Consider the following 7,727-nt stretch of genomic DNA (forward strand, 5'->3'; position numbering starts at 1 on the left):
GTTGTTCCAACCGCGTAAGACCTTCGTTCATCTTCGGAACACAAATTAAGATATTTTTGATGAAATCTGAGCCATGTCTCACTCCTCCATAGGCTTCTATGTGACCGAAACTTGCTGGCCCAGAAAAGTTATTAAAGAGATCGTTAATATAGTCCAAGTAACTCCAGTGGCTCAATCTTAAGTATATCAAGCGACGAGAATACTTTTTGTGCGCAAAAACAAACAAAAATAACGACTTTATTCCACTATTCATTTCCTTCTCTCTGGACCTCTAGTTGGTTCGCATAGTGTTTTTGCGCAGCGCGTCTGTGTTACACGTCACCACGTAGGCTCACTATTGGCCGACGCCGGTCATGTGTGTGATGCGTGATGACGTGCAACACAGACGTGCAGCGCAAAAACACTACGAGGCCCAGAGAGAAGGAAATGAATAGTAGAATAAAGTCGTTATTTTTGTTTGTTTAACTGGCAGAGCATTCATTTCGTTCGTTTTTTAAATAAGAGACTAGCGCTGACATGTCTTTTTTAAAATCAAGTGATCAAACTGCTCGTTGCCGTAGCGATCAGTGGCGCGGATACAGTATTTTCTCGTGTGGCTCGCGCACACACCGCACTGTCTTCAATCTGTCTTCAATCGCGCGCTTCAATCCGTTGCGGATACTATCTATTTGTTCTGGTGAAACCACAAAACATAATGCAAACGTTTGCGTGAACTTATTCAAACGTTAATTATGAACAAAATCGTTTTGATGAGAGAAAAAAAAAACTATACAAGGGCAGGTTTGAACTCAGACCCTCTGACACGGCTGGCGAAAGCTCTACCACTAGACGATTTAGATACACATTAGTTAAAAAGGCGGATCTATGTATTGGCACTGACAACATGTATTAGGCTACATCTCATTAAACGACAAATTAAACCCCATGTAGCCTACTATTTAAATCGATTGCTGGACATCGTAATGTTATTGGCGTCCATCTTCATTGAATTTTGAAATCAGATAGAGCCGGCCAGAGCGCTGCATAATAGCCTAAGTAGCCACGCTGTTCCCTTGCAGGGTGGGGGCAATAACAAAATTCAGTATGGAAATACGCACCGACAATGACACGCCCCTAATGCGTGCTAGAATCTCAGAAAAACAAGCCGATTTCAAACTAAAAATGTACGCTTTTAAATATACCAATACTGCTATCTCAAACATGGAGAGGCTTCTTCGTGATCTCAACTAACAGATTCTGCAAAAAAACGAAAATCGCCAATTTTGAAAGTTGTGCTGCCGACTTGTGTCCCTGGTTTCCGTGACGGGTCACATATATGAGACCACACTTGTAGAGTGTAAAGTGTTAAAATATGAGTGTTAATTTAATTAACACTCAAGAGTGTTAAAGTTAATGAGATAATTAAGTGATTAATTGAGTGATGATTGATCATTATTGAAGACACCTGATGTTAACAAGGTCAGAATCACTGAAGGAGAAAATCACAAATTGTAAGCCACCGTTATGGTGATTATTGTTTGCTTTAGTGGGGCTCTTGACCCTTATATTATTAACTTTAGATTTTGTTAGGCTGTTGTATCTGAGTTATAACTGCCAGATGAACAAAGAGAAAAAGTGATCTGATGGTGTTGGTTATGTTATGACAATCATCATTTGAACTTGATCACTGAACTCTTATTTCTGACTTAAGATTTATGTTGTTGGTTACAGCATAACTGTGATTCTGCATAAATATCCAAAATTTTAGATATAATACAAAGGACTTCTTAAAAGTTGTTTTGAAAAAACAAATCTTTCTTTTAGGCACACAAAGACATCAAGATTCAGTCTATGCATCTCAACAATGGTGACGAGCAGAATATTCAATTAGGAAAAGTAAATTACATAGACAATTCAGATCATAATTTATTCATACCGCAATGCATGAGGGGAGCCATTAATGAGTTGTGATTGGTGGCAGCCACTGCAACATGCTTTATTATTGTCACCATTGTTGAGATTCACAGGCTGATATTGATGTCTGTGTTTCTAAATAAATCAATTCATTTGAAAGTCTTTTGATCAGAACAATGTTTATTAAATATTTTGGATTACATGAAAAATACTGAAAATCATAAGCTGTAGAATCACAGAGCTGCTGTAATTAACAAATCCAAACTATCTCAATAAGTTTAGTTTTTCAGATCACAACATGATTATGTCAAAACATAACCAACACCATCGGACACATTTTGTCTTTGTTCATCTGACTGTTATAAATCAATAACAGCAGACAAGCAAAATTTAAAGTAAACGTATAAGGGTCAAGAGCCCAACTAAAGCAAACAATAATCACCATTACGGTGGCTTACAATTTGTGATTTTCTCCTTCAGTGATTCTGCTTGTTAACATCAGGTGTCTTCAATAATGATCAATCATCACTCAATTAATCACTTAATTATCTCATTAACTTTAACACTCTTGAGTGTTAATTTAACACTCATATTTTAACACTTTACACTCTACAAGTCAAGTCAAGTCAAGTTTATTTATATAGCGCTTTTCACAACATGGGTTGTATCAAAGCAGCTTCACAGTAATAAATTAAAACAATACATCAATGTTTGTTTCTAGTGGAACGTCCACGTTTGGTAATGCTGATCAATGGTATCGTTGATTGATTAATTCAATTAAATATCCCCAAATATGCCCAACTGAGCAAGCCAAAGGCAACAGTGGCAAGGAACCGAAAAACTACATCAGGTGACCTAATGGAGAAAAAAAAACCTTGGGAGAACCCGGGCTCAGTCGGGGGCCAGTTCTCCTCTGGCGTTTATGAACTAGAGACCGGATTTAACTGTAAGATTAAAAGTATTATATAAATGCCTGGCTGAAGAGATGCGTCTTTAATCTAGTTTCTGAACTGGGAGAGCGAGTCTGAGCAACGAACAGTATCCGGAAGACTATTCCAGAGTTTTGGAGCTAAATGTGAAAATGCTCTCCCTCCTTTGGTGGATCTGGATATCCTAGGTATGACCAAAAGCCTCGAATTTAGTGATCTTAAAGAGCGCGATGGATTATTGGGCGATAGAAGATCGGTTAAATAGACTGGAGCTAAGCCGTTTAGGGCTTTATAAGTCAGTAGCAATACCTTGTAATTAATACGTGACTTTATAGGTAACCAATGTAGTGATGATAAAATTGGTGTTATATGATCATATTTTCTTGATCTAGTTAGAACTCTAGCGGCGGCATTTTGAACTAACTGTAGCTTGTTTATTGAGGATGCAGGACAACCAGCTAATAAAGCATTACAGTAATCTAGTCTCGAGGTCATGAATGCATGAACTAACTTTTCTGCATCAGAAACAGATAGCATATTACGTAGCTTAGCAATGTTTCTAAGGTGGAAAAAGGCTGTTTTTGTAACATATGAAATATGATTTTCAAAAGACAGGTTGCAGTCTAGTATAACACCCAGGTCTTTTACTTTAGAGGATGACAGGACATCATACTATGTTAAAGTTGTATTGTGAGAGGTTTTGTGGGTGGTCTTTTGAACCGATAAGTATTACCTCTGTCTTGTCTGGATTCAATAAAAGGAAATTGCACATCATCCAATCTTTTATATCTTTAACACACTCTGTCAATTTGGACAATTTAGCGTTTTCATCCGGCCGTGATGAAATATATATTTGAGTGTCATCAGCATAACAATGGAAACTAATTCCATGTTTCCTTATAATATTTCCAAGTGGCAGCATATATATTGAGAATAATAGAGGGCCTAAGACAGATCCCTGCGGCACTCCATAGTTTACTGGAGTTATGATCGATTTTTCTCCATTTAAATAAACAAAATGGTAGCGGTCAGATAAATACGATCTAAACCAGCTTAATGCTTGTCCTTGAACACCAGTATAATTTTGTAGTCGATCTAAGAGTATTGTATGATCTATAGTATCGAACGCAGCACTAAGATCAAGTAAAACTAGTATTGAGATACAGCCTTGGTCAGAAGCTAAAAGTAAATCATTTGTGATTTTAACGAGCGCAGTTTCAGTGCTATGATGTGGCCTGAACCCAGACTGAAACTTTTCATAGATGTCATTTTCTTGCAAGAAAGAGCCCAGTTGAGAGGACACAACTTTTTCTAGTATTTTAGACATAAAAGGTAGATTTGAAATGGGTCTATAATTTGCTAGATTATGTGGATCTAATTGTGGTTTCTTAATGAGAGGTTTTATAACTGCCAGTTTAAATGTTCTTGGAACATAACCTAATGATAAAGATGAGTTAATAATATTGAGGAGAGGCTCCTCCACTACAGGTAACACTTCTTTCAATAGTTTAGTTGGTATAGGATCTAATAAACATGTTGTTGTTTTAGATGAAATGATAAGTTTATTTAACTCTTTTTGTTCTATAGTTGTAAAGCACTGTAATTGTTCTTGCGGGGTGATAATTGAGGCCGAATTATAAGGCGCGATTGAGGATTGAACGTTTACAATTGTGGTTCTGATGTTTTCTATTTTCTCAGTGAAGAACTTCATGAAATCATTACTACTAAACTGTAACAGAATATTTTGTTCAGGAGACATCTGTTTATTTGTTAGTCTAGCCACAGTGTTAAATAAGAACCTAGGATTGTTATGGTTGTTTTCTATTAGATTGCGGAGATGCTCAACCCTGGCCTCTTTTAGGGCCTTTTTATAACGTGACATACTGTCTTTCCATGCGATTCTAAAGACCTCTAAGTTAGTTTTTTTTTCCATTTACGCCTTAAATTACGGGTTTCTCTCTTTAGAACATGCGTAGTATTGTTGTACCATGGTGCTTTACTTTTCTCTGACCTTTCTTAGTCTAATGGGTGCAACAATATCCAATGTACCAGAGAGAATGGTGCTCATAGTGCTAGTTAATTCCTCAAGTTCATCTGTTTGTTTGGGTTCACTGAGCAGCTGAGACAAATCAGATAAGCTATTTGAAAAATGATCTATGGTGGATGGAAGGATTGTTCTGCCTAATCGATAACGCGGCGCAGCATGATATATTACAGGGGTACGTAATATACAAGTTACCATGTAATGGTCAGTGACATCTTCACTTTGTGGAATGATATCTATATCGGTTGGATCGGTTCCATGTGATATAATTAAATCGAGTGTATGATTAAAACGATGAGTTGGTCCGGTAACGTTTTGCTTAATCCCAAAGGAATTTAATAAATCTGTAAACGCAGCCCCTAGCGCATCATTTGAATTATCTACGTGGATATTAAAGTCTCCAACAATTAATGCTTTATCGAAATTAACTAATAGGTCTGAGAGAAAATCTGCAAACTCTTTTAGGAAATCAGCGTAAGGCCCAGGCGGTCTATATACGGTAGCCAAAGCTAGAGATAATAGGGATGTTTTTCTAACATCTAAGAGCGTAACATTTAGTACAAGTACTTCAAACGAAATAAACTTATAGCCCGTTTTCTGAGTAACATTGAGAATATCTCTATAGATTGTTGCAACACCGCCGCCACGACCAATCAGACGGGGTTCGTGCTTATAGGAGTATCCTGATGGAGTAGACTCATTTAGACCGAAATAATCATTTGGTTTAAGCCAGGTTTCAGTAAGGCAAAGTACATCGAAGCTATTATCTGTGACTATTTCATTTACAATAACTGCCTTAGGTGTGAGTGATCTAATGTTAAGAAGACCTAGCTTTAGAAATTGTTTTTGATTACTAATAGCAACATTTTCTGTTTTAATAACAATTAGATTTTTTCTAGATCCTGCAGTAGATTTATTATTTGATCTCACTAAACGAGGAATAGACACAGATTTTATGCAATGTTCAACACTATTTATATCAGTTAAATTGGTGCAGCAGAGACTATGATTTGGACTTTTGGTTACTAGTCAAAAGGTATTTAACGTTTTGGAGATGTTATCTGACAGAAGATCCGATCCGAATCTGTTTGGGTGTAAGCCATCAGCACGGTAAAGCCTAGGACGCTCCCAAAACAGATTCCAATTATTTACAAAGAGCAGGTTCTGCTCAGTGCACTATGACATTAACCATTCATTTAGCGCGAATAATCTACTAAACTTTTCATGACCTAGTCGGTACGTGGGAAGCGGTCCTGACACAATGATCGTTATATCAGGCGATGTGCTGCGTACCGTATCGATCAGATTCCTGAAGTCTTTTTTCAGAACTTCCGTCTGGCGCAGCCTGATGTCGTTCAATCCCGCGTGCAGGACCACAGTTCCGACGCGCTCGTTCAGAATCTCGGGAAGGCGAGCGGCGATTTCAGAGACACGAGCACCAGGAAAACAGTGACTGTGCACCTTACTTTTATTTAACGTAGCGTGTATGTGTCGAACGATGGAATCGCCGATGATCACAGCATCGCGTTCTGTTTCGCGAAGAGGGGAGAAGCGGTTTTGTGTGGATATCTCGAAAACCGGGAGGGTCGGAGAGAGTTTTATTGGTCTAGACCTGACTCGCGTCTTCCGCTGCGGAACTATCCAGGCTTCGTGGTGGCATGTTGGAGCCGGAGTGAACGAGACCATGGCTGATCGCGACCTCGACCTCGACGCTCGGGATCGATGTTGAGAAACGCACGGAGTAGACGAGGTCGGAGTCAGCGGGTTAGTAACGTTAATCTCTGATTTGTGTGCATCGGCGCGTGATGTTTCAAGAGCCAAACGCCGGTCTATCAGCTCGGCTTTTCTCACTAAAAGGTCGTGGATCTGGTTCTCAACAGCTTCCAGCTCAGACTGCACAGCGTGCAGCTCAAAATTTGTCCTCACCTGTACCAAAACATAGGCTACTTACATCTGATATATTTGCCATTTTAACTGATGGATAGTACGTTAAGTTAGCAACGACGCTACCAGTGATGCTATCAATATTAATACTAATTTATGGCTTAAGTCTTGGAAATAATCCGTCTTTTTAGTGGTACGGGTGTAGAGTAGACGCACGATAGGCGAAAAAAAGATGTTTGTTTGTAAATGAATGCGGAGAAGACGCGTTCAGCCGTGATCCACGGACGTAACCTATAAGAGTATCCTGCGTTGGATCACTAGGCTTGAGACGCGTCTGCTCAACAGTCCGCGTTGTAACTATGAGGTGAGGAAAAGTAGAAAATGTTCGTTGTAAGTGAGTTTAAAGAGAAATCAAGAATTAAAAAATCAATCGATGGAGCTCCAAAGACAACAACGCGTTCAGACGCGACGCATGCACATTCCAAAAGTGTGGTCTCATATACACTCCCAGGAGTGTTTATTTAACACTGGAGTTTTTGCTGTGTACTAATACTCCAGTGAGAGTTAGTTGACATGTAGTTGCAAAGTTACTTATAGTTAGTGGAATGTCTAAAGTGGACTATCGAAATAAAGTGTTACCCTCCTGTCTCACAGCGTTTCTTTAATTATTCTACAGAGCCGGCAAGAGTGGTTCATTCAACTTACCCACACAGGCTTCCCAGCCCTGATGCTGGTAACACTCACTTAGTCCCATTCATTCAGCCCAGTGGCTCCATTCTTGCTTCGTCTCATGCTTGAGAGAAAAAGAATGGTGGAGAACGAGGAGTTGCCGCTTTCTTCAGAGAAAGCAGTCCAATAATGCAGCGAGGCGAGACTCGCGCCCTCATACTGAAAGTATCCGTTATCAATGAACGCGGCTTGCGGGGGGCAGGGCCGGTGTTGTGCCGAATTTTAACCCCCGCCAAATTATTACCCCC

This window comes from Scardinius erythrophthalmus (assembly GCF_964197995.2).
Source record: "Scardinius erythrophthalmus genome assembly, chromosome: 3".
NCBI classification, from domain to species: Eukaryota; Metazoa; Chordata; class Actinopteri; order Cypriniformes; family Leuciscidae; genus Scardinius; species Scardinius erythrophthalmus.